Below are 23,094 nucleotides of genomic sequence, written 5' to 3' on the forward strand. Positions count from 1 at the left end.
GTAGGTAGGCTGTGAGTGGGTGCTGGGGTCTGTCACTCCACCAGGTGCTCACATCCTGGCCATGTCCAGCCTAGCCACTGCTGCTGGGCGTCTGCATTCTGCACTAGGTGGCGAGATGCTATAGGGCTCCCCTATTCGGGGGAATGCGGTAGTGATGTATAAGGTATGAAAGATGTGGCCTGCAGAGAGCCGGCACTCTCTCTACTGCTGCTGCTACTGCTACTGCTGCCTCCGTTGCCACCGCCGCTACTGCTGCTGGTAGAGCTGCTGGGAGTGAGCATCCCCAGTTCGGGATACCCAGCTCTGGCGGCATCTCCCACGAGTCCTGGTCCCACACGGACCTGCCAACCCTAGGTAACAAAAGCGGAGCCCATTCATCTTCTCCTGCAGCCGGAGGATGAGTCGAGAGAGCTGAGCAGAGAGTGTGGTCCTTGGTGGCTGGAAGGTAGGAGGAGATGCTGCGCCCGCCTGCCCGGGGGTGGGAGACTCTGAGTGGTTGTGCCGAGCCGGGGGCGGCTGCTGGGGGCCAATGTCCCGCTGGTATTGCTTGCACCCTTCGAGGTGGTCATCTAGAACTCTGCGCTCCCACTGCCTGCCCACCTCAGGGCAGAAGCCACGCTCCCGCAGCCGCGAGGGAGCCCCCTGGGTGGGAATTGGAGGCAGCCGAGGAAAAGTCTGGAGCCTGAAGCCAGGCAGCCGTGGCTGCGGTGGGCTGCCCGCGGCTGCGGAGGGCTGCCCGTTGCACTTGGCGGAGCGCGACTCGCTGCGAAAAAACGAACGGACGTCGGCTGCAGTGTGCGCAAAGTTTTGGGTGGCGCGCAAAGGCGCATCAAGGGCCGCTGTGCAGAGCCGAGCAAGTTGTGGCCAGGGCTGGAGGGCGACCCTGGGGCCCCGTGCAGACTCTCGGAGACTGGGACTGGGAGTTCAGTGGCTTTTGCCGCCCCCACCCCCATCGCCAGCTGGGGCTGGGTTGACGCGCAGCCATTTAACCCTTCCCGGCTTGGGGGAACAAGTTCATCCTCCTCGGAGGCGGCTGAACTCAGACTGGCTGGGCAGCATAGAGACTTCCAGCTCAGTCCTTGCAGTCTTAGCGCATTTCCCCGCTCATTCCGGGTTTTCTGTTCTTTCCTGTTCACTTCTGTTTTCTGAAACCAGACGAGCTGGTTGGTGGGGGGGGTGGGGGGGTGGGGGGTGGGGGGTGTCTTTCTCACAGTGCATCATTTTATCCTTCGCACCCTCCGTGCACTTGTTCCCCATCCCTAGCCCCTTCCCCAACCTCGGCTTGGTTCTTTGATGCTGCCTTGAAAAATGAGATGATTAATCAATTAGGTTAGTGGCCAATTAGGCATAACCTTGTAGGAAAATAATTATGCCCACTCTCTGGGCTTTCACTGGTGATGAGGTGGGAATGCAGCCCAGGTGGAGGGGCTGTTTGGAAAAGATAGCGCCGATCAGGGAATTTCTGGGAATTTAAGATTAATAAGATTCAAGTGTGTGGTAGCGGCGGCAGTTGTCTGAGTGTAGTAGGGATGTGTGTTTGTGTGTGTGAGAATCAATTCTTGCCGAGGAAGTTAACCCTTAGCAACTCAGCCTAGGTGGACTTTGCAAGGCAGCATGTTTCCGACAGCTCGGAAAAGGTGTGTCCCCTGCTCGCCGGCCCCATCCCCCTCCTTTCTTGAGGGGGTCTCGCCTGTAAATCGCCTCAAGGTGGCTTTGCTGCTGCTTTGGAAGGCTGAGTTCCAATGAATGCATTTTAGTTTCATGTCCGAGGAGCCCTGTCATTGCAGAGGGAGGTTTCTGTGCTGTGCTTTTTAAGGATGCACATTTCTCTGACTCGTGTTAAAAAAGCAGTTATTAGATGGGTGCAAGAGGGAGACAATCTGTTTCCAGGGCTGGGAAGTTCTGCTGCTGAACGGGTCTTCCCTTTTCTTTTTCTTTTGGAAGGACTGGCCGGGTTTGGCACTGCGGTATTGCAATACAGCCATATTAAAAGACTTCCGAGCTTGGAGCTTAAGCCCTCCACCACTGCAGCCCCATCTTCAACAGACTTCCCTGGTCAAATCCTTTTTTTTTCCCCTGGAGCATGCGGTAGATTTCTGAGTGTACTCTGTGCATTTTAACCCCTTTCTGTCTCTATTTTAAGCTCCTCTAACCTATTTATACCTCTTCATCCTATGTCATAGATTTTTGTTCAGAAGGCAAAAACCTAGAGGAATTCCCAGAGCAGAGGGATTTTTGCAACAGGTTCCAGATCTGGGTTTTCTAATAATAAGACCCCCTGGCATTTAGCAACCTGGGGCCCCAGTCTCTCCTTTAATGACCTGACCAGGCTGGACCAGGTGGTCTCTGAGATCTCCTCCAGGGCTGACATTAGCTCATGCTGAATTTTATGACTTTTCTTCCTTTCCTAGCTTAGCCTGAGGAGTAGCTGAGCAGTGCAATTTGACAGTGGCAGTGCCACCTCACTCCCAGTGGAAAGGGATGGGGTCTGGCTGGCTGGGGCTTATTAGCAAATGGGAATCACCCAGCTGGAAGACTGCCTATTGATACCTATGTCCAGAGACAACTGGGAGCCACAGGTTCCATCCACCTCCCTCAAAATGAAGGGCCACCCACCATTCAGCCCTTCTCTTTTCCAAGATCTTTTTCTTAATGCTGGACTCAGTCAGCTTATTGTGACCATATTTATGAGTCATACTCTTATACTAGCAAAGACCTTGCTCCTTTTCTAAAATTGAAGCTATTTAATATAGTAGGAAAGGATATGAGAGGAGAAGAAAGGAGAGAGGAAAGGAAAGAGAGGAAGAGGTGTGGAGGGGCAGTGGTAAGAGAGGTATAGAGACTCAGAGAAAGCTTGACTTCAAATACAGCCACACAGTGGGAAAGAGGTAGGAGAGAGAGAATGAGAGAGGACCGGGAGGAGAAAGAAGGGAAGGAAGAGGAGGGGGAGGGGGAGGCAGCAGTGAGGGAACACAGAGATGAGGAATTCTAGTACAGAGAAGGGAAGAGAGGGTCCCACAAGAAGCGACGTCTTGTTAATCATATGTCTTGGAAAAATGTAAAGGAAAACCCCAAACTGCCAAAGACATTCCAGGTAGACTTACTTGCAACTCAGGTTTCACATACTGAGATAATTACTTATGAAAGAAACGTGCCACAGAAAACCATTAACTCCATTTCTCATTTCTTCCTTGAATGCTGACTCTGGCTGTTGGGGTGGGGTTGGGGCTCAGAGGGGATCTATTTGCTTAGTAGATGTGCTTTGCTTAGATAGCCCCAACAGCATATGCTGGGCTGAGTTGAGGCACTCCATTTGGACTGCCTGGGTGTTGGAACAACTTTGGAGCTGAGATATTTGTTGTTTGTTTTAGATGTCTTCCATAGAATAGTTGACTTTTTAAAGAGTGTATTTTTAGTTTATTTAACCTTGAGGGAAAAAAGAAACTTGAAGGAAAGTATAGTAAACACTCTTACCTGCCACCCAGAACTAAGAGTGATGGGAAAATGATTGCAATTCATATTCTCCTCTCCAGCCTCCTTGTCCCCATGTCAGACCATCTTCAGAGCCTCCTGACTCATGTCCTGGCCTCCAGTATGCCCCTCCTCCAATGGTAACATTACTTTCTTAAAACATAGCTTTGCTCATGTTACTCCCTAGATCAAAAAATTAAACATCTCTCTGTGCCTAAAGGACATTACTCAAATCTCTGACCATAGACCTCAAAGCCTTTCATAGCCTGGCTTTCTGCCTCCTTCCTAATGTGCTTCCCACTCACAGACACACACATTGCATCTCACACACATACACGAACACACAGCATCAAACACAACCTCACACACAGACACACACATACAAACCCACACCCTCTCATACACACTTAATGAGAGAAGTCTGACTGTCAGGGCAGGTGGGGCTACTTCCCAATTCTCCCCGTCTGCATATCTAACGCATTACACATATTCTCACATATGCTCACACACATACCCTCACACACACTCTTATACACACATTACATATGCACACTATAATTATATTACATGTATATACCACACACATGCTTTTCATACCTTTGCAGGTGTAACATTCCTAGTCTTTTACATGATAAACTACTCATCCTTCAGGATCCATCTCAGAAACGACCTCCACACAGAGTTCTCTTTCCCTCAGTAAGCCTGGGTTTTTTAACTTCCTAATACCCTCTCCTGAAGTGCTCTGTTATAATTCATGTGTTTCTCTTCCAATAGATAGCAAGTTACTTCTAGGTGGGTCCCTCTTCACCTCTTCAATCTCAATGTATAACACCTTGTTTGGCACAAGGTCTATGATTTATGTTTAATGAATGCATTCATTTTAAGAGCTTCTAAAGGAAGCCCCATGAAATCTTTTTCATTTATTTCTTATTTTCTCTTACTCTTATTTCCATTTTTCTTTCTTTTGATTGAAAAATAATACAGGCTTTAAACATTCAAATGATGTAGAAGTATGTGAAAATCCTTGTCCTCATCCCACCTAAATACCTTCTCCTTTTTTTTCTATTTCTAATTTTATTTTAATCATTGTTCAAGTACAGTTTTCTGTCCTTTACTCCCATCCCAGCCCACCCACCCTTCCCTCCCCACCTCCCATCCATTTCCACCCCCCTAGTTTTTGTCCATGTGTCCTTTATATTTGTTCCTGTAAACCCTTCCCATTCTCCCATAAAATTCCCCTGAGATTCCCTCCCCACTCCCCTCTGGTCACTGTCAGCCTGTTCTCTATTTCAGTGTCTTTGGCTATATTTTGCTTGTTTGTTTGTTTTGTTATTTAGGTTCTTGTTAAAGGTGAGATCATATGGTATTTGTCTTTCACAGCCTGGCTTATTTCGCTTAGCATAATGCTTTCCAGCTCCATCCATGCTGTTGCAAAGGGTAGGAGCTCCTTCTTTCTTTCTGCTGCACAGAATTCCATTGTGTAAATGTGCCATTGTTTTTGATCCATTCATTTACTGATGGGCACCTAGGTTGCTTCCAGCATTTGGTTATTGTAAATTGTGCTGCTATGAACATTGGAAATACCCTCTGCTTTTTAATGCACATGTTGTTGAATACTTGATTTTCTTCTTTACCTTTGTTTTATGTCTTATTCTCCTAGCTAGATCATATAAAGAAATCATGTAATATATATATCTATGTATACCTATGTATATCCAGTAATGCAATGCAGTGCTGTACATGTAATTTGTGCCCGACAAATATGGAATGCCAGTAGGGTTCACTTTTTCAATTACATTAAATAAATTGTTTCACTAATGTTCACAATTTCCTATGTGATTAGTGCTATAATCCTTATTTTACAGATAAAGAAAGCTAGGCTCCAAGAGGTGACATAAATTGGCCAGGTCAGAAAGAGGAGGGGTAGTGGGGCCTGGTGTCAAACCCAGATCTCCTTTATTTTATTGCTTCTGCTCTTTCTGCTCTACTCCACAAATGGGTCTGTGGGTACCTAGGGGAGAGGCATCTAACTCAACTTTATATGCCTAATATTTGCTCAGAGCTTCAGAGTTGTCCTTCCAACTAGGTGTCATTACTCTTTTCCAGATGAGAAATGGAGGCACATGTGAGAAGTTAATGTGACTTGGCCAAGCCCCTAGGGCCAGGAAGAGGTAGAAGGTATTGAACACAGGTCTTTGGGCCCCAGACTCACTCCCTATTTTTAGATCTGAGAGTTGGCCCCAGAACAGGGCATGGAGCCTCCTGCTTTTATCATGGTACAGTGACTTAATGGAACCGAAGTCTGGCTGGTAGGGCTGCTTCCCAATTCTGCCCATCTGCATATCTGAAGTCTTCTTTAAACCATAAGCATGGAAAGAGGCATTTTCTTGAGATGGTAAGTAGCTATGGACACTGTTGTGGTTCTGTAGATATGATACAAAACCTAATGGGATGGCTTGAAACTTCAGTGTTGGGATTTTTTTTCAGTGAGGCAGTGGGTGCTGGAGGCCTCCAGAGCTTTGCTTTCATAGCATCTGCCTTCAGGTGGGATGCAGCTCATGTCATTGAGTGCTTGATGTGTGTCAGATACTAGGTAGGGCATACAACTTGTATGCTCTCATTTAATTCTTCTCACATTCTAGAAATAGTACTATGATCCTTACATAAAACAGTGCCTGGCACAATAAATGCCAATAAAATATTTGCTGAGTTTTTATGAGTAGACAAGTAAACCATGGACAGAGACATGAATTTGTCCTAGCTTACCCAGCTAGTGCATTTCAAAACTTGGATCTGAACTAAACTCTTTCTGACTCTATAGACTGTACTCTTTTGGCCACATTATGTTTCTCCTGTATTGGAAATCTTGACCGTTGACATAATAGAATTTGAACTTGCAGATCCTTTTGTCCAATTACTTCATCTGAGAAAGGGGAAAGATTACTCTGGATTAAATGCTTCTCTAAACACTTTAGATATATTAACTTGTTTCATCTTTGTACTCTCCAGATAAAAGATATGAGGTGCAGATAAGCAGTAGATATAAATATAGATATAGATATAGATATAGATATAGATATAGATATAGGGGATATAAGCATAGCTATGCTGTGTTCTTTGCTATTCAAGTATATAACATTCTAGGACCAGTTTAAGATCCTAGCATTACTTAGCAGTAAAACCATTGTTTTGTCATCATCCTCATCATCATCATCATCATCACAACCACACCCACCACTAATGTCATCATCACTGTCATTACAGATTCCTTCATACCAATTATTTTTATGAAGTACCTCTCTTGTGCTTATGGACACTTTTCATATGTTATCCTATTAATTCTGGAAACACCTCCATATTTCCATAGGAGGGAAATGAAGCTTAATGAGATTAAATCAGTGCTCAGAGTTACCAGTAAATGCAGGACTGAGGTTGGGAACCCATGTGTCTGGTCTCAACATCTCTTCTCATTTCATTCTTCTAACTTTTTTTTCAGTGATCCGTTTTGCTGCTCTCAACATCCTGCAAAGCATGAAGTGATGAAATTTCCCTTGGTTTATTTTTTATTCTTAACTCAATGCCCAGAAAGATCATTGTTTAGAAAGAAACAGGCTTTGCATTTCAGAGAGTTTTCTCCTATTTCATCATCAGGTGTATAAAGAGTCACCCGATGGTTCTGTGCATCTCTTTCAGTTTCCTGGAAATAGAATAATATTTCCTGCCATGCTGCCTAATTTGGTGATAGAAATAGGAACTTTGGGGTCCTTGTAACTTTAACCCCCCACTGAGAGAGAGCAAGAGATGCCTTGTAACCGAGGGAAGGGAGTATTTCTCAGGTTAAAATCAACTACCTTGGGCAGCCGTGTGACACTGTTTGGTTTAGACAAGGAAGTGGCCACTACTTGGTGACATTCAGGCTCCTTCTTTGTTGCTGGTAATGCAAGAATGCTACATCATTAACAGTTGTTCACTTGTGACTTACACAACCATCCTATTGTGGAGGACAGGAGACACAGTGACATGAAATAACCATCAATTCAGCAAACTACATGAAGTTCCTATTTCAAAGGGGAAAGAATTAACTATAAATGAATACCAAATAAAGAATTCATTTGTATTCAGAGGCTTTTAATAAATGAAACAATTCTTTTTCTTTTCTGAAATAGGCTCTGAGCCTTAGGTCTTGAGACTTCTTGTTTAATTAACACATGAGATACAACTTGTTTCAAAACGACCATTTTTTGGAAGCTTGAGCTTAGCTCTTTAGTGACATTTTTTCTCCAAGCAAATATTTACAGCTGAGTTGGAAACTGACAGGAAGGAGGGTTTGAAATGAAACTGCTACCAAACTGAAGTTTACATCTGAATGAAACACATGGTGTCACCATGGACAGAGTCCTAAGAACTCAAAATATTTGTTTATTTATAGAACTTGAAGAAACCAAGCTGTTTTCATTTGTTAATGGTAACTCCAAAAATTGCATTTTTGTACATGCATTCTGGTGGCCATTTCTACTTATCTGTCTAGTGTTACTATGGTCACAGGACTCTTGCCATTGTTTCTTTTTTACCTCCTGTTCCAGATGAGGTGGACTCATGTAGGGTTAGTCCCCACACTTACTTCTACTTCCATATTTTTGCTTATGCCATTCTTCCTGCCAGGAATACTCTCCCGTTTCACATCTCTTCCCAATCCAGTGGTCTCTTAAAGCTGAGGTAAGGTGCCAAGTCCTGCACGGTCTTCATTGTTAACTGCACTCAATATTCACCAGAGCTAACAGTGCTTTCTCAAAATCACTTTATCATTAACTTTTGAAATCATATAAATAATACACATTAATTGTAAAAAGATGCAAAAGTATAGGAAAGTATAAGGAGTTAGTAAAAATCACTTGAAATTCCACTTCTTTGAGTTAGTTGTTTGTTATATGGTGACTATCCTTTCATTTATCTCTATAGACATAACTACTAGCATGTGTAAATAGATATAATTTTACATGACTGCCTTATTATGCAAGTTTGATTTTTATTGTGGACATCCATTTTTAAACATTTTTTATGGTTTATTTACTCTCCCATGCCCCACACACTAGTCTAACAACCTAGATATCTTCCATATCTTCCTTCAAGCTTCTGTAACATACCTATGTGTTTATGCACATACATATTTACATACATAGGTATTTTTGTCACTGATTTTTAAAATGAAATTATATATACATCCCTTTGCATATTGCTTTTCTTACTTTAAAGATTATGGAAAACTATCTCCCTCCAGCCTTCTGTCTGTCAGTTGGTATAGACATGTTACTTTTTTCAATGGCTGCATAAGTTTCAATGATATGGTTTGTCATAGATTTTCAACCATTTCTCTACTGATGGGTACTTATATTTGTCCCATTAATTTTTATAAACAATGCTAAAATAAGCATCCTTCTACATGTATCATTATCTGTTGATGCTTTAACATTTTTTAATACTTCATTTTTACTGTATTTTTTATTACCATTTATCCCTGCATACCAGTTTCTACCTCAACCCCTTCATCGCCTTGCTGTGTCTGTGTCCATGAGTTCCTTTTCTTTTTTGCTCAATCCCTCGACTCCCCAAGCCCCTCTCCCAGAGCTGTCAGCCTGCTCTCCATCTATGAGTCTGTTTCTGTTTTACTTGTTAATCCAGTTTGTTCATTAGATTCCACATATGAGTGAAATCATATGGCACTTGTTTATCTCTGACTGGCTTATTTCACTTAACATAATGTTCTCCAGGTCTATCCATACCGTGGCAAAGGGTAAAATTTTCTTCTTTTTTTTTTTTTTACAGCCGAGTAGTATTCCATTGTATACATGTATAATAGCTGTTTTATCCACTTGTCTACTGATGGACACTTGGGCTTCTTCCAAATCTTGGCTACTGTAAATAATGCTGCAATGAACATAGGGGTGCATATATTCTTTTGAATTAGTATTTCCGGTTTCTTCAGATAAATTCCCAGAAGTGGAATCGCTGGGTCATTAAGGCAGTTCCATTTTTAATTTTTTGAGGTAACTCCATATTTCTTTTCACAGTGGCTGTACCAATCTGCATTCCCAATAACAGTGCATTAGGGTTCTCTTTTCTCCTCATCCTTGCCAGCACTTGTTGTTTGTTAATTTATTGATGATAGCATGAGTAGATTCCTAAAACTAATTATTTCTGAATCAAAGGATATGTGCTTTTTAAAGTTTTAGTAGATGGTGCCATATATTTTTCAAATGAGAATGTAATCATATTTCCATTAGCATGCATGAAGTGACATTTTCCCTATATCTTTGCCAGCAGCATGTATTATCATTCTCTTTCATGTTTGCTAACCTTATAGGTAATGATCTCATTGCTATTTGTATTTTCTTAATGACTACCAAAGAGGAGCATCATTTCACTTTTACTGAGTATCTGAATTTGCTTCTTTGTGGACAGTTAATTCATCATCCTTGCCCATTTTTCTTTTTGATAGTTTGTCTTTTTAATCAATTTGTAAAGTTTCCTTTTATATTATAGATTGTAATCTTTTTCTTTTTATCCACATTGCATATCATTTTCATTCTCTAGAAGTTTGATCTAGTATTATAATGATCTCTTTGCATCCAAACTAGATCATGAGTTACTAGACAGCAATATCTGACTTATCTCTAGGGCCTCACATCTAGGGCAAGGCCTGAGAAAATCTAGGTCCAGAATAAATGGTTGTAACACTGACTACATGTGTGATATCCTAATGTATTTCATTTAACATTGAAATATATGAAATAATTTGTTTATGTGCTATCACATAGACTGAGATGTCTCAAATAAGTGAAGTTTCAAAATGGCTAATGTTCTGGAAATATTTATAAGTGAATTACCCACTTCCCTATGTTTTAAAATAGAGTATCACTCAGAAATATCTTTATAAACATCAATTATTGTGTGAGACTATCTACTTGATATTCTTAAGGGCTGTTTAGAAATGCAGAGCTGTTTGCCCCTATATAGTTGTGGCCCACACCTATGCATGTGTGGATTTTAAATTCTCATAGTTATTTTTTATACTTTTTCAGTCTTTTCAGTCTTTTCTGTCAGATTGTGCTATCTTGCCTTGGTATTAGCAGTTTTTCTGCCTCTAAAGGCAGTTCTCTTCCCTCTCTATCCATCTTTGCATTGGCTATGGATTAATATATCAGGAATCACTCTCATTGGAAATGTGTATATGATAAGGGTTAATAAGCACCAACCAAGCCTTGGCCTGGGTACCATTACTATGAATAAAGTGCATCAACTTCCAGTGAAAATATTACTTTGACTGTTTAGGTTCTTTTTTTGTTTGCAACTGTGTTTTTGAAAAGTGAAGTTGCTAGATAAGTGAAGTGGTGCCTTGCCTTCTCAATTAATTAGGATATACGTCCAGCTGCATGTAGCCAAAATCCCAAATGAAGTGGCTTACCACTGTCTTTAAAATGGTAGACATACATGTCTCGGGCTTGTAAAAGTCTGAGCACATTGGCCAACTCTGGACTGTGAAGTCATCCCAGGCTTCTCTGGCTTGCTGCTCCTTACTCCTAGGACTCTGCTGTTATCTCCATGATACATGACAGTGCATTACCACATTCTCATTCAAACTGGAAGGCTGCGGGAGAGAAAAGGGGTCAGAGGAGGACTTCCTCATTTCTTTCAAGGGTATCCATTTCTTTTTACATCATCTTTGGCCAGGGCCATGTCAACTGGACACCTCTAACAGAAGGGAGACTAAGGAGTATCGTCTTTATTCTGGGTGTGCATATGCCAGAATTGGGGTACTATGTTAGAAAATGGGAGAACAGGTGTTGGTGTACACACTAGCAGTGTCTACCATACTTCCTGTCATCATTCCCAGTGTCCCCTCAGCCTCTTGTCAGGTTGCCAGTGCCATTGTGTACTTTTTTTGCTCCCCACCTCCCATTGTTGTATGCACTGCGAAATAGTTATTCAACAAAGACAGCTTTATTTTCAATCTTTCTCTCCTTGTTTTAGTGAGGCGAACAGGCAGGGAGGAGAATTGAGATTAATAACATGAGGCTCAGGGACTAGACTTTGGGCTTCCTGGATGATTTCCCTGTAATTTAGCTTATGTCCTATTTGGCTTCACTCAATGGGAGCACAAGTGGCCTCACATGCTTACTTTTTGGGTGAGCTGTGAATAAGGATCTTCTGAGGTTAGACAGCTCTGAATAAGAGAAGGAAAGGAGCTGTTCTGTTGCATCAGCTTGGTTCTTAATCATAGATGACTGTGTAGTGGAAAGAAATGTATTAGTAGGTGTTGGGTAGCATACACCATTCTGGGAGGGACAAGTGAGCCAAGCTTGGATGTCCTTGATTCCTATTTCTTATTAATTCTTAATCTTCAGCTCCAAGAGGTTCAGGTGTGGGAAACATGCTTTGGAAGCAGGTGTGTTGGGAACTCTGTGAGTGTCAATGGGGGAAATCAACCCCCTGCAAATAATACAAATGAGCTGAGAGTTTGAGATTATGACCTCTTTTGGAAAAGGGGTTTTCTGATAATCAACAGACTGCTTTTCCTAGATGAAGTTTCTGTACCCCATGGGCTCCTATTGCCTTTCTGATTAACACAAAAGCATCCCTTTCCCTACTCCAGATTGATTCTGGAATTGGGTCTGTTCCAGCCAAATGGCTGATTCTAACTGGTCTCCCTGCTTCAGAAGCACAAATGAGATTCATCTTTTTTAGGTGGTGGAAGATTTTGAGAGTTGATATTTATTCATGCTCTTTCTTCTTCCAAGTTAAAAACAGAATGGACGTTGAACACTGAAGTTACACAATGATGAAAACCTGAGCCTTCTTTCTGTTAAAGCTTGACTGGATAACTTAGGTTTTGTAGCTACATCAAGCTTCCTGAAATTTCTAAGTTGGTCTAAGCTGCATATCAACAGGTCTCCCTTTCTGCTATGGGAACACAAGTGGCCTCACATGCTTACTTCTTGGGTGAGCTGTGAATGAGGATCTGAGGTCAGACGGCTCTGAATGAGAGAAGGAAAGGAGCTGTTCTGTTGCATTAGCTTGGTTCTTAATCATAGATGACTGTTTAGTGGAAAGAAATGTATTAGTGGGTGTTGGGTAGCATACAGCATTCCGGGAGGGACAAGTGAGCCAAGTTTGGATATCAGGACAGTTGTCCAGCTATACCAGGGACAGATAAATCTTTGTCCCAGAAGAGTTACCCTCTGTACACATGGCAGATACTGCCTCTCTTTCACTTTCTCCTTCTCATACACGAGTCTGCTTGGTGTCCCCAGAGCACCCTGTACTCACTTCTGGGTCTCACACAGAAGCATGAGAAACACAACACAAAAATGGAGTTGGAATGGTGCTGAGCCTAGACTAAAACAGCTATAGCCACACATATTTGCTCTCTTCTCCTGATTTCACCTAAAAGATAAATCAGTCCCTTTGCTTCGAGGAGAGGGGATGGAAGTGTTGCTGCCCTGTTTTGCCCTCCTAGGGAGTGGAATGGAAGTAGACAGCAAGTGTTCCTTTTGAACCTCACACACTTGCTTAGAAACCCTCAGGGGCCACCATGGCCTTCAGGATAAAGCTCAAACTCCTTAGCATGGCAGAAAAGCCCTCCTCAGTTATTACCCTGTGTTTTTCAGCCTCATTCCTCTGCAACCTTCTTCTATTTCCCAGCTGGCTCTCTTGTCCAGGTGCAAGCCATTGTGATCTACTTGGAAAACCGTTGAAGGTACCCACACTCTCCCATGCCTCCATATGTCTGATGAATTGCCCTTCATGCCCTCCTTCATTTGACAGAATTCTACAGAACTTTCCAGACTGAAGCATCATATGCTCTGGGAATCTTCTTTGTCTCTTTCTAGACTGAATTAGGTGTCCCTCCTGGATATGCCCAAGGCACCCAGTAATCCCTTCTGTCACTACATTTAGCACATAGTATTGTCACCTTTGGCTTATCTAACTGCTGGTGTTATTGCAAGCTTCCTGAGAGCATGGTCTTTATCTTTTATCTCTGTTTCCCAGTGGCTAGTGCATTGCCTCTGACATAGTAGTTGTGCAAATGAATAAAAGAATGAATGATAGAGAACTGGCAAAGGATACAGGCTTTGAAATTGGAATCTGTCTTTGCCATTACGTGGTTATATAGCTTTAGGCAAGTTAAACATCATAGGATTGTTGTATGAAAGCTAAATAAAATAATGCACATTAAGTGGTTGGCATAGACCATGTAGTAAACACACTACAAGTGTGCTATTCCTTTGATTATAAGATAATCATCGTCATGACAGGGGTTTAGCACCTGCTAATATCACTAGAACACCCTGTAGACCAAAGTATTAAGTGGTGATCTGTGACATTTCCTGCCTCCTGTGGAACCCACCCAACATTCTTTGAAACTGCCCATGGATTGAGAGGAGGAGTGAAAAGAAACAGAAATTGGTGGGAGTCACCATCAGGCAAAATCATTTACAGAGCAGTTCAGTGACAGTGCAAGAGAATGCTTCTTGACATCAGGTTTCAGTAATTGCCCTGTCACCAGGATTTCACTAACAGTTCTACCGCCTTTACATGCTTCTTTCTTTACTCCAGAATTTTTCCCTAAAAAAAAAAATTGACACTGAGGTGACACTGAAAACAGTGTCAAAACTTCAGCGAAGGTCAAACATTTTCCAGGGGATTGCCTGGAAGCACACATCCCGCTGCATTCTCTCTGTGAGCATTCCATGTTAAGACAGTAGGAGCTTTGAGCTGATGTCGGAAACCAGCTTAGAATATGGCAAATGTCTTCTATGTGCCAAACTCCCAACACAGTATCTTACACAGAATGGATGCATTTCCACTGATGTATGTGCAGAGTACCTTTGCTTTCTCTCTTTTCCCTGTGGGCCCACACTTATTTCACTACATTCAATTCAGCTAACATTTTTTGAGCCCCTACTGCATGTAGGGAACTCATCTGATTCTTTCCTTCTGTGCCTGTTTCTCTCACCACATTAACATTATTGCTTCATTAGAAGTAAAGTTTTGTGTCAAAAGGAAATACATTAGTCACAGGCATCTACTGTTTTTAAGGGGACAACATAAAATTTTTGTCCTGTTTTTGTTACAAGTTTCTGGAGGAATACTCCTTGTTATTGGGGTCTGAATGGAAGTAGCGTGGGAAGAGCACTGCCCTGGAGGGAACCTGAAGATCAAGGACCTAGCCCTCTCTTGATGTTTGAGCCTCCGCATCTTGTTTAATGTCTCTGGGTTCCAGGCTTCCAGTGACAATTCAGAACCTTTCCAGCCCTAATATACAGAGTCCAGCACAAATAACACCCCTTTTTATTTCATAAAAATCTTTTATTACAAATTCATAAGCATGTAATTCTGTACAATATCACACTCAAGCACACTGTATGGCAATGTAGGTGAAATGTTCAAGTTAAAAGTATAAATTATTACACCCATATTATTAACCTACCAACCACACTCAATGGCATTACTTCTCTGGGACCTTGTATTATGATTCAAAAAACTGTGAAAGGAGCATAACAAAGTTTAGATTTCCTCTTCTAACATGGAAAATGCACTGGGTTTTGTTGGTTTGAACTGTAGAATTGGCATTGGCTTGTGTGGTGTTGGGCTTAACCTCTCAGCCTCCCCCAAATCCTGCTCTATAAAATAGAGATTCTGCCTCTTGTCTTTCCTGCTGCAGAAAGTTGTATGCAGAGATGATGCATATAAAAGCAAATTAAGAATGACAAGGGAATGTATACATACACACACACACACGCAAACTATTATTACTATTAATAACCATCTTGATTTCAATATTTTATTCTAGCCAACACTTTCGCATTTTGCCTTCTGGGTTGTTTGACAGAAATGTTGTCTTTCAGTTTTATTTTTTGTTTTCCTTTCCCTAGGCAGTTGGGGTTTTTCAAAGGAGGGGTGCTGTGTCTTCTGTGGGTTTTTCTGGTGGACACCCCTCTTGGGCTCCAGAGCCTGTCTGAGTGCATGATGTTTTATTTGTTGGCCCGAAAGGAGGCCATTTGTTCCCTGCTAAATGAGCTGTTGCTGTGCGCCCTGTCCCCTCAACACCTGGGGCTGCATTCATGGGAGAATCCAGCCGTGGACCTCTGGAGCCTTTTTGAAAAGTTTATTAGGAGAAAACATTTCTGTGCAGGCCGTGCCCTCCATTCCTGGCCCTGGCTCATTAGCCAGTGCAAGTGGTTACCTGGGGGGTGGGGCTGGGTCTGCAGGCCCTGGCTTCCACAGGCACTGCCACCAGGGGCCAGAAGAGGCATCAGCCTCCTGCCAGCCTCTCTCTGGTCTTTCTGCCGCTCCTGCCCCACAGGTGGCTAATTAGCTCTAATTGGATGGCTTGTTCTACCTGTGGTTTGGGGCAGTTTCTTGGGGCACCTTTTCCTTATTTTAGCCTTAGGCCTGACTGACCTCAAGGTCTGCAATGTGAAGACCTTTCTCTCAGACTTTCCGAGCTCTGTCCTCCTTGAATGGCCTGGCTCTGAGAGCCCAGGGGGCAGCTTCTATCCTAACTGTGGTGGGTGGGTCTGCCTATTAAGGAGCAAGCTGCCCAGCCAGCCCTTTATTTGGGTGCCTGGTCGACTTGGGGGCTTAGTTCATTGGGGATGATGCTGTAGTTATAGCTGTGACAGGTGTTGGTCATCTCAGTCCTGGGTCCCTGTGACATCCTATGGACACAGGGAGATTTCAAAGTGCAGGAGAGAGACCCAGAGAGATTATTTTTTCACAACTACTTCCACCACCTCCCTCTTTGTACACATGGAACACACTGTCTTTATAGAAGCAAAATGAATTAATCACCCAACCAGGACTAGAGTTCAGGGCTCCTGACATGAAAAAGAATCTGTGTCTGCCTCCTGTACCTGGGGAAACTCCGCTTCCTCATCTTTTTACCTTCAAAGCTCAGGTGCTCAGCAAATCCTTGTGAGATAAATTTATGTGGGCCTTGAAATAGGAAGTTTTTATGGTTAAGCACTTGAGTGCTGGGTTTAAAATCCTGGCTCTGCAATTTAATATCTGACCTTTATCAGGATATTTAACATCTCCAAAATTCAGTTTCCATTACTGTAACATGGGGATGAATGATACTATTGGAACTACTTTATAGGGTGCTTGTAGGGATGAAATAAATTGAACATGGCTTGGAATAATATCTCATTGAATGTTGGTAATTATTTTTAATTAGCTATGTAACTTTCCCCCATCACACAGATGAGGACACTGAAGATCAGAGAGAGGGAGCATTGACTTGTTCAGTGTAAATAGCTAATTTTAGACAGAAGCAGAAATAGAATCTAAGTTTTGCTGTATTCCTTTCCACTATGGCCCAGATCTGAGAAGTAAGTTTATTCTGGAGTTTTTTCAAACAGATAAATGTCTGTCTTTCTCTCTTTTCTCTTACCTATTTCCTCCAGGTCTTGCCCCTGCAGATCTGGGTGAAGGTCATAGGCTCTGGAGTTAGTCCTTCAGAGATCAGGGCCTGGTGTCAATTCCTCTGCCTCAAGCCTTCAGTGGCTCCCTATTGCCTCTGGATAAAGTGCAAGCCCTTCCCATGGTCTGCCATCGTGCTCTGGCTTTAGAAGTCAAGTCCAAGGCAATCGCTTGCACGTCTTATGTGTGCCATGCTCTTGTTTCCTTCTGAGCCTTTGCATATTCTGGGACGCAGTTTGTTGAATGAATTGTGCCGAGTGAGTTGAAGCTTTTCCAGTTTTTCAGAGCTGTGATTGTAGGACTCTCAGGGAATAGACAGGTGGGCCCAGCAGCCAGAGGGCTCACCCCTTCTAGGGCGGCTGGTCTCCTGTCCTGGTCTCCTGAAGGCTGAGCACACCCCTGCTGAGCAGGCTTTTCTGCCCACAAGAGTGTTTTCCACTGAGTGTGAAATCTTATTTTTGTGGGGCACTCACTCTGCTCTGCCTCTGGGCACCCTGAATTTTCCCCATTACATCACCCATGGTGATGGTGAGGTATATCATCCTGTTTCCTTGTCTGGGAGCACTAGGAGGCACAGACCTCATTCACTTCCCCACTGTAGTTCCAGGCCTAGGCAGTAGGGAACCAATAGTATCTGCTAAAGAAATGAAAGAATGCACGGATCTGGGGTTCGAGCAGCAGCAGAGAGGCAGACAGGCGTGAGTTCCCGGAAAGCGTTTGGTTCCCAGTCCTGGCATATGACGTCTCTTACTCAGTTGATGGTAAACATCTGGCCTAGCCTTTACTTTTCTCATTATGTTTAAAACACACTAGTCACCCAATAGTATAATTTTCTAAGTGGTTTCATTTCAGCTTTGCTAATTGAAGAGAACCAAGCTCTTTTTGAAGTCTTACTTTGTGTGTGGCTGTCGCTGGTGAGAGTCGAGACTGGTTGTCAATCACTGACAATAGCTTGCTGTTCTGGAATAATTTAAGTTTCGGTCTCTCTTTCACTCAGGCATTCATACCCTGTTATATGTTTTCATACTGAGCTGAGAACAATCTGGGGTGAGAAACTGTCATGTGTTCCAGGGGCTGAGATGGAGATTTCTTCCCAGATTTCATATTCCTGCAGACTCTGGCTCAGAGTAGCTTGGGCCAGGATCCCAGGTCTGGGAGTCAAGCTGCTTGGACCGCAGGTTTGAATCCATTGCTTTTCCACCCACCTCATTAGCTGGGTGACCCTGATACAGTTTACTCAGTTTCCGAGCTGATTTCCTTATGCTATTATAGGAGATGTGAATACATTGCACCAGAGATTATCATGAGAATTAGTGAAATAATGAAAAGCCCTGAATAAGAGCAGACACTTTGGCCATAATAGATCTCCTTGCCAGTCCCTCTCACTGCATGCCAGGTCCACAGGTGTCTCATTGCAGACAGGGCTCCAAAGGGGACTCCCTGTGGTCACTAGGCAGGCCCTGGGGAGGAGGCAGCCTTGCATTCAAACCCCAGTCCTGGTACTTCACTTACCTGCTGGAGGACTGAATAAATCATGTACACATGGAATCCCATTAGTGTACACTGAGGAGAATGATACCAACCCATGACATTTTTATGGAATTATTGAAATTATGTGAACTATCAACACTGTCAATTCTCAGTAAATCTTAGTTCCTTTCTCCTTCTCCTCTCTCCATTTCAACATATGTACTTGATATTGAGAGGATGAGAGAGGGGCAGTTAAGAAAATGCTCCCTACCTTGTGCTCCACATTAAAGAGGCAAACATACAAGCATTTGCACAGTCACACCTGTCTGAAACCTGCTCATTTATTTACCAGATATTTACTGAGCATCTATTAAGTTCTACATACAATACTAGGTGTGGGACTATAGCAATAAAGATAACAACAAGTCCACTAGATAGTGCTTATTATCCTAGTGAGAGATGGATAATAATAAATAGGTAATTTCATAAATAGCTAATAAATGTGAAGAGGAAACAAAGACAAAGTTTGCTATTTATATATGTATGGTCAGGGACAGCTGCTGTGAGGAAGAAGCACTTGAGCAGAGCCTTTGTTCTTACTGTTCCCTCCACCTACAGTGTCACCCCTCATACTCGTCACTCTCCATCTACCAGCAGCTGCCTGGTCATCAAAACTCTGCTCACACATCACCTGCTTTGTGCCCTGCTTCTGCTCACTCGCTGAAGCAGTTAGTCTCTCTCTTCTTTATGCTCCCGAGATAGCTTATGTTCAGTTAGTCAGTACTTTCCATTGTTAGTGTGCCTCTCCTCCATTGGGCTTGAGTTCTTCAGAGTCATGCATTCTTCTTCCTGTTGGCTCCAGTGCCAGGCACAGTGCTGGGCACAGAATGAGCTTGTTAATAGTGCATGGAGCAAATGATGGAGGCCCTGGGTTGACTCACATGTCGGCCCATCCAGAGCACATTTGGGGGCAATGCTCAAGTAGCCTCAGCTTGTCCTGGGGAAGCCCACTTTCCCAGGCTACGAGGTGTAGATTTTGCTGTCAGAGCTAAGCATGTTCTTTTTCAGGGTACTCATCAGGCAGCACAAAGTCAAATCTGTTTCAAACTTTGTGGTTTGCAAATCATCTTTCTCAATCATATAATCATTATACAGTGCAGGTAGAGGGCCCTCTAGCCCATGGCTTGCACCTCCATCCAGTCTTCTCCTCACATCTCAGTTGCCAAGTCTACCTGCTTATTTCTCACCCACTTAGCTTGCCCAGTCCCACACTGGTCTTCCCTTGTCCTCCCTCCTGTGTGGTGAAGTGGAATGAATTATCCTGAGACTTGAATTCAGAGTCTGCTTATGCCTGCTGCCATTTCTGTGGCCTTGGCCCAAATAATTTCCATTTGCTGAGCCTCAGGTTTGTTATATTTGAAATCATCATCTTCTGCCCTGCTAATGATATATAAATTTGGGAAATAACATTACAAATTAAAATATTCTAAGGCACTGTAGGAGTGAGTAGTAGCTGAAAGAGCCACGAGTTTCATTTATAGCTCCTACACTTACTGGCTAGGTGGTCTCCAGCAATTTACTCTCTCACTCTGGACTCAGTTTCCTCATATATACCGTGGAGATGACGACAAGGGCAACTAACACTTACTGAACCTTACTGTGTGCCAGGCAGTCTCCCAAGTTCTTTACATTTAATCATCCCCATAGCACAGCTGAGGACACATAGGCATGGAGAGATTGTTACTTGTTCAAGGTCACACAATAAGAGACAGAGGTAGGGTTCAAACCCAGTCTCTCTGACTCTGGAGCCCACAGTCCTAACCATCATATTGTATTGCCAACCATCTTGCTGAGCTGTTGTGAGGTGTTGAGAGACTAGAAAACAAATATCTATGATATTGTGGATGTCCAGTCAATATTAGTATTATTAGGTTACACCTCCTTGGAGTTTAGCACAACCTAGGTTTAATAAACACTTACTTTGTTGCTGCATTTGACCACATGTCTGCTTCTGATTCACCTATGATTTTCAGGACCAGGCATTTATCTGGAGCTGCTATCTTCTTATAAACCTGGGATGTCATGAGTAACATACCAGGACCTGTTTAGGAATTCCTTTTAAGAGGGTACCACTTTGTCCTTTGTATTGGTCCTTTGTTAGTGGTCAGGCCCTTGAGGGGCTTCAGTTAAGTAAGGAATTGGACTTTGCTGTAGAGAAGGGTCATTTCAAGCACAAAGAAGGTGGGGTCAGGTCTGCAATTTTCTCTGGCTCCAGGAACAAATCCTCCACCTGCTCCTCTAAGCTGGTGAGTCTCAGGAGATGTGGGGATTGGTGGTGACCTCCAGCCTGCTGGCGATTACACACAGAGCTGAGAGCAATTTTGAAAGTCCCTTGCCATTTTGCTCTCTCTTTAAAAATTAAATGCCCAACACTGAGGTGTTTTATTCCCAGACTAGCTGGCCTTTAAAAGGATGGCTTGGAAGGGAGAATGCCTGATGACTTCTGACCTCAGGAGTTTCCAGGGCTGGGAAAGGCCGCAGGAAGGCACAGTGGCCTCATTCTTTTTGTCAACTTAATGAAAAAGAAATGAAAGCATCAGTCTTGATGACTGAATTCCATAGTGAGGGAATCCTGGGTAGGATCCTGAACAAGGATATGGCAGGGGATACCAGATCAGACTAGGAAATTTGTACAGTCTGCTCGACACAATGGAATGAACACTGGACTGGGAGGATAAAGACCCAGGTTCTCATTTCAAATCTGCCACTAACTGTCTGTGTGGTTATGGGTAAGTTAAGGACCCTTTTAAAGGTATTCTATGTTTAGTGTAAAAACAATACAGTAGAATAATTAATTTGAGTGAATCCTAGTTGTACCACTTACTACCTGGGTAATTTGGGTGAATTATTTAGCTCTTTGAGCCTGAGTTTTCACATCTGTAAAATGAAGGTTTTGGAGGCCATGTCTTTGTTCATCCTGTGCTTAAAATGTTCTATCCCCCCTTTCACCCTGATCTCTGCATCTTTGCCTGGCTAGGCTAGACTCCTCCTTTAGAATTCACACCTATCTTCCCTTTAGGTGGGAAGCCTTCCTTGACATCCAAGCTGATTGAGAGGCACCCTCCCCCGTCCCTGTCCCATTACTCCCAGTGCCTCTCCTTGTTTCTGTGCTTACCACTCTCTGTGGGGATGCTGGGGGCCTGGACCTGGTTTCTCTCCAGCTCTCTAGAGCTCACACAGGGCCTGATTCCAGATATAATGCTTGCTGATGGAATGAATGAATTTCTCTCCAGCTCTGAAATTCCGTACATCTAAGTTTATTTGCCTTTGTGGGTACCTAATTTCCAAAAATAGACATAAAATATAGTGCTTTGTTCCTTTCACAAAAGGTAATAATTTCAGTCCTATACACTGATATAGAAATTCACATTTGACAAAACCTTTTTCACATTGATTATCTACTATCCTACTACCCAGCGGCTTCTCAACACTCAGGTTTTTGAACTACTGGATTCATTTCCAGGTAATGCATCCTTGCCTTGAACTGACCGTGTGCACAGGGCTGCCATCCCAGCCCACAGCCCAGGTGGTCTTTTCACCAAGTTCTAAGGTATCTCAAGTAGTGGACCAAGTTGAGTTGCTGGTCACCCAGATATCTGGAGCTCACAGTGTTGGGGTCTGGGTTTTGAGCAGCAATGTCTCTGTCACATATGTGATCTCCAAATTCACAGGCTTACAGAGGAGCCTGCTGTTGACAGAGTTGTCAGCAGGGGCGAAAAAAGAATGTAAAATTGTCCGACAGAAATAAATCTCAGTGAGTGTTTTGCCAAGCCATCCAAGCATTCATACATTTGCTGCTGCATGCAGAATACTGGGAGGGAAGGAGAGGAGGGGGAAGTGGGCAGAAGGAGAGCTGAGGGTGGCTTGTGCTGTGGGCAAATCAAAGGTCTCCCCTACCCCCATGTCCTGCTTCTCCCTCCCTTCTAGGAGGCCCTGCTTGGGATGCATATGATATCTTTTCCTTCTTGGTTTATTTTCTCTCTGACTTTTTTCTTTCATTGGTTTAGCCCCTGATGGCCTACATGCTAAAGGAAAAACAAAGAGATCTCAATGTGTTGTGGATATGGGGCTTGAAGACAGCACTGGATGCAAGTTTTACCCTGCTAAGTAGGTATCCCTCAACCATGTGCCCTTTGACCATGACTCCCCTTTGCTACCCAAATCTGTATCTAGACCCCACTTTAATTTTAAATATGCCATTCCTTTGCCTGGAATACCTTACCCAACCAATTTTCCTCCAGTCTTCAAGAAGGCCCACTTGAAATGTTTGTTTCCTCCAGAGAACAAATCCAGCCTTTTGCAACCATGTTCCTCCTTGATTTTGGGTAGTTTTGCAGTTCAGACTCTAGAGATGGCTGTTAGGCTCTGCTGCATCCAGTTTCCTTCTCCTGTGTGTATTTCAGAGTACTTACTTTCAGGAGATTGCAAAGTTGTTGAAGAAAAAAATAAACATTTCCTCATATATCTCTGTATTTGAAAATAATTCTGCTTTTAGGAGGCTCTGCATGCTTGGACAGCCAACATCTCTTAGCCACAGGCTTCTTCTTTATAACATGGGGTAGCAATGCCTACCTTATAGAGTGCTGGGGAGGTGAAACGAGTCAAGAGGAC

General features: G+C 43.1%; 1 protein-coding gene across 2 annotated transcripts in view; it reads left to right on the forward strand.

Annotated features, from left to right (window-relative positions):
- Positions 1-247: 247 nt before the first annotated feature.
- Positions 248-23,094, forward strand: part of DAB1 (DAB adaptor protein 1) — a 1,094,329-nt gene continuing 1,071,482 nt past the window's right edge. For both annotated transcript variants that reach the window (XM_045857163.1, XM_045857172.1), the window contains exon 1: positions 248-445. The gene's annotated coding sequence lies outside the window, so the exon portion shown is untranslated. The remainder of the gene's footprint in view (positions 446-23,094) is intronic.

The sequence above is a fragment of the Phyllostomus hastatus genome, unplaced genomic scaffold, assembly GCF_019186645.2.
Source record: "Phyllostomus hastatus isolate PE091 unplaced genomic scaffold, TTU_PhHast_1.1 phas_contig_147, whole genome shotgun sequence".
NCBI classification, from domain to species: Eukaryota; Metazoa; Chordata; class Mammalia; order Chiroptera; family Phyllostomidae; genus Phyllostomus; species Phyllostomus hastatus.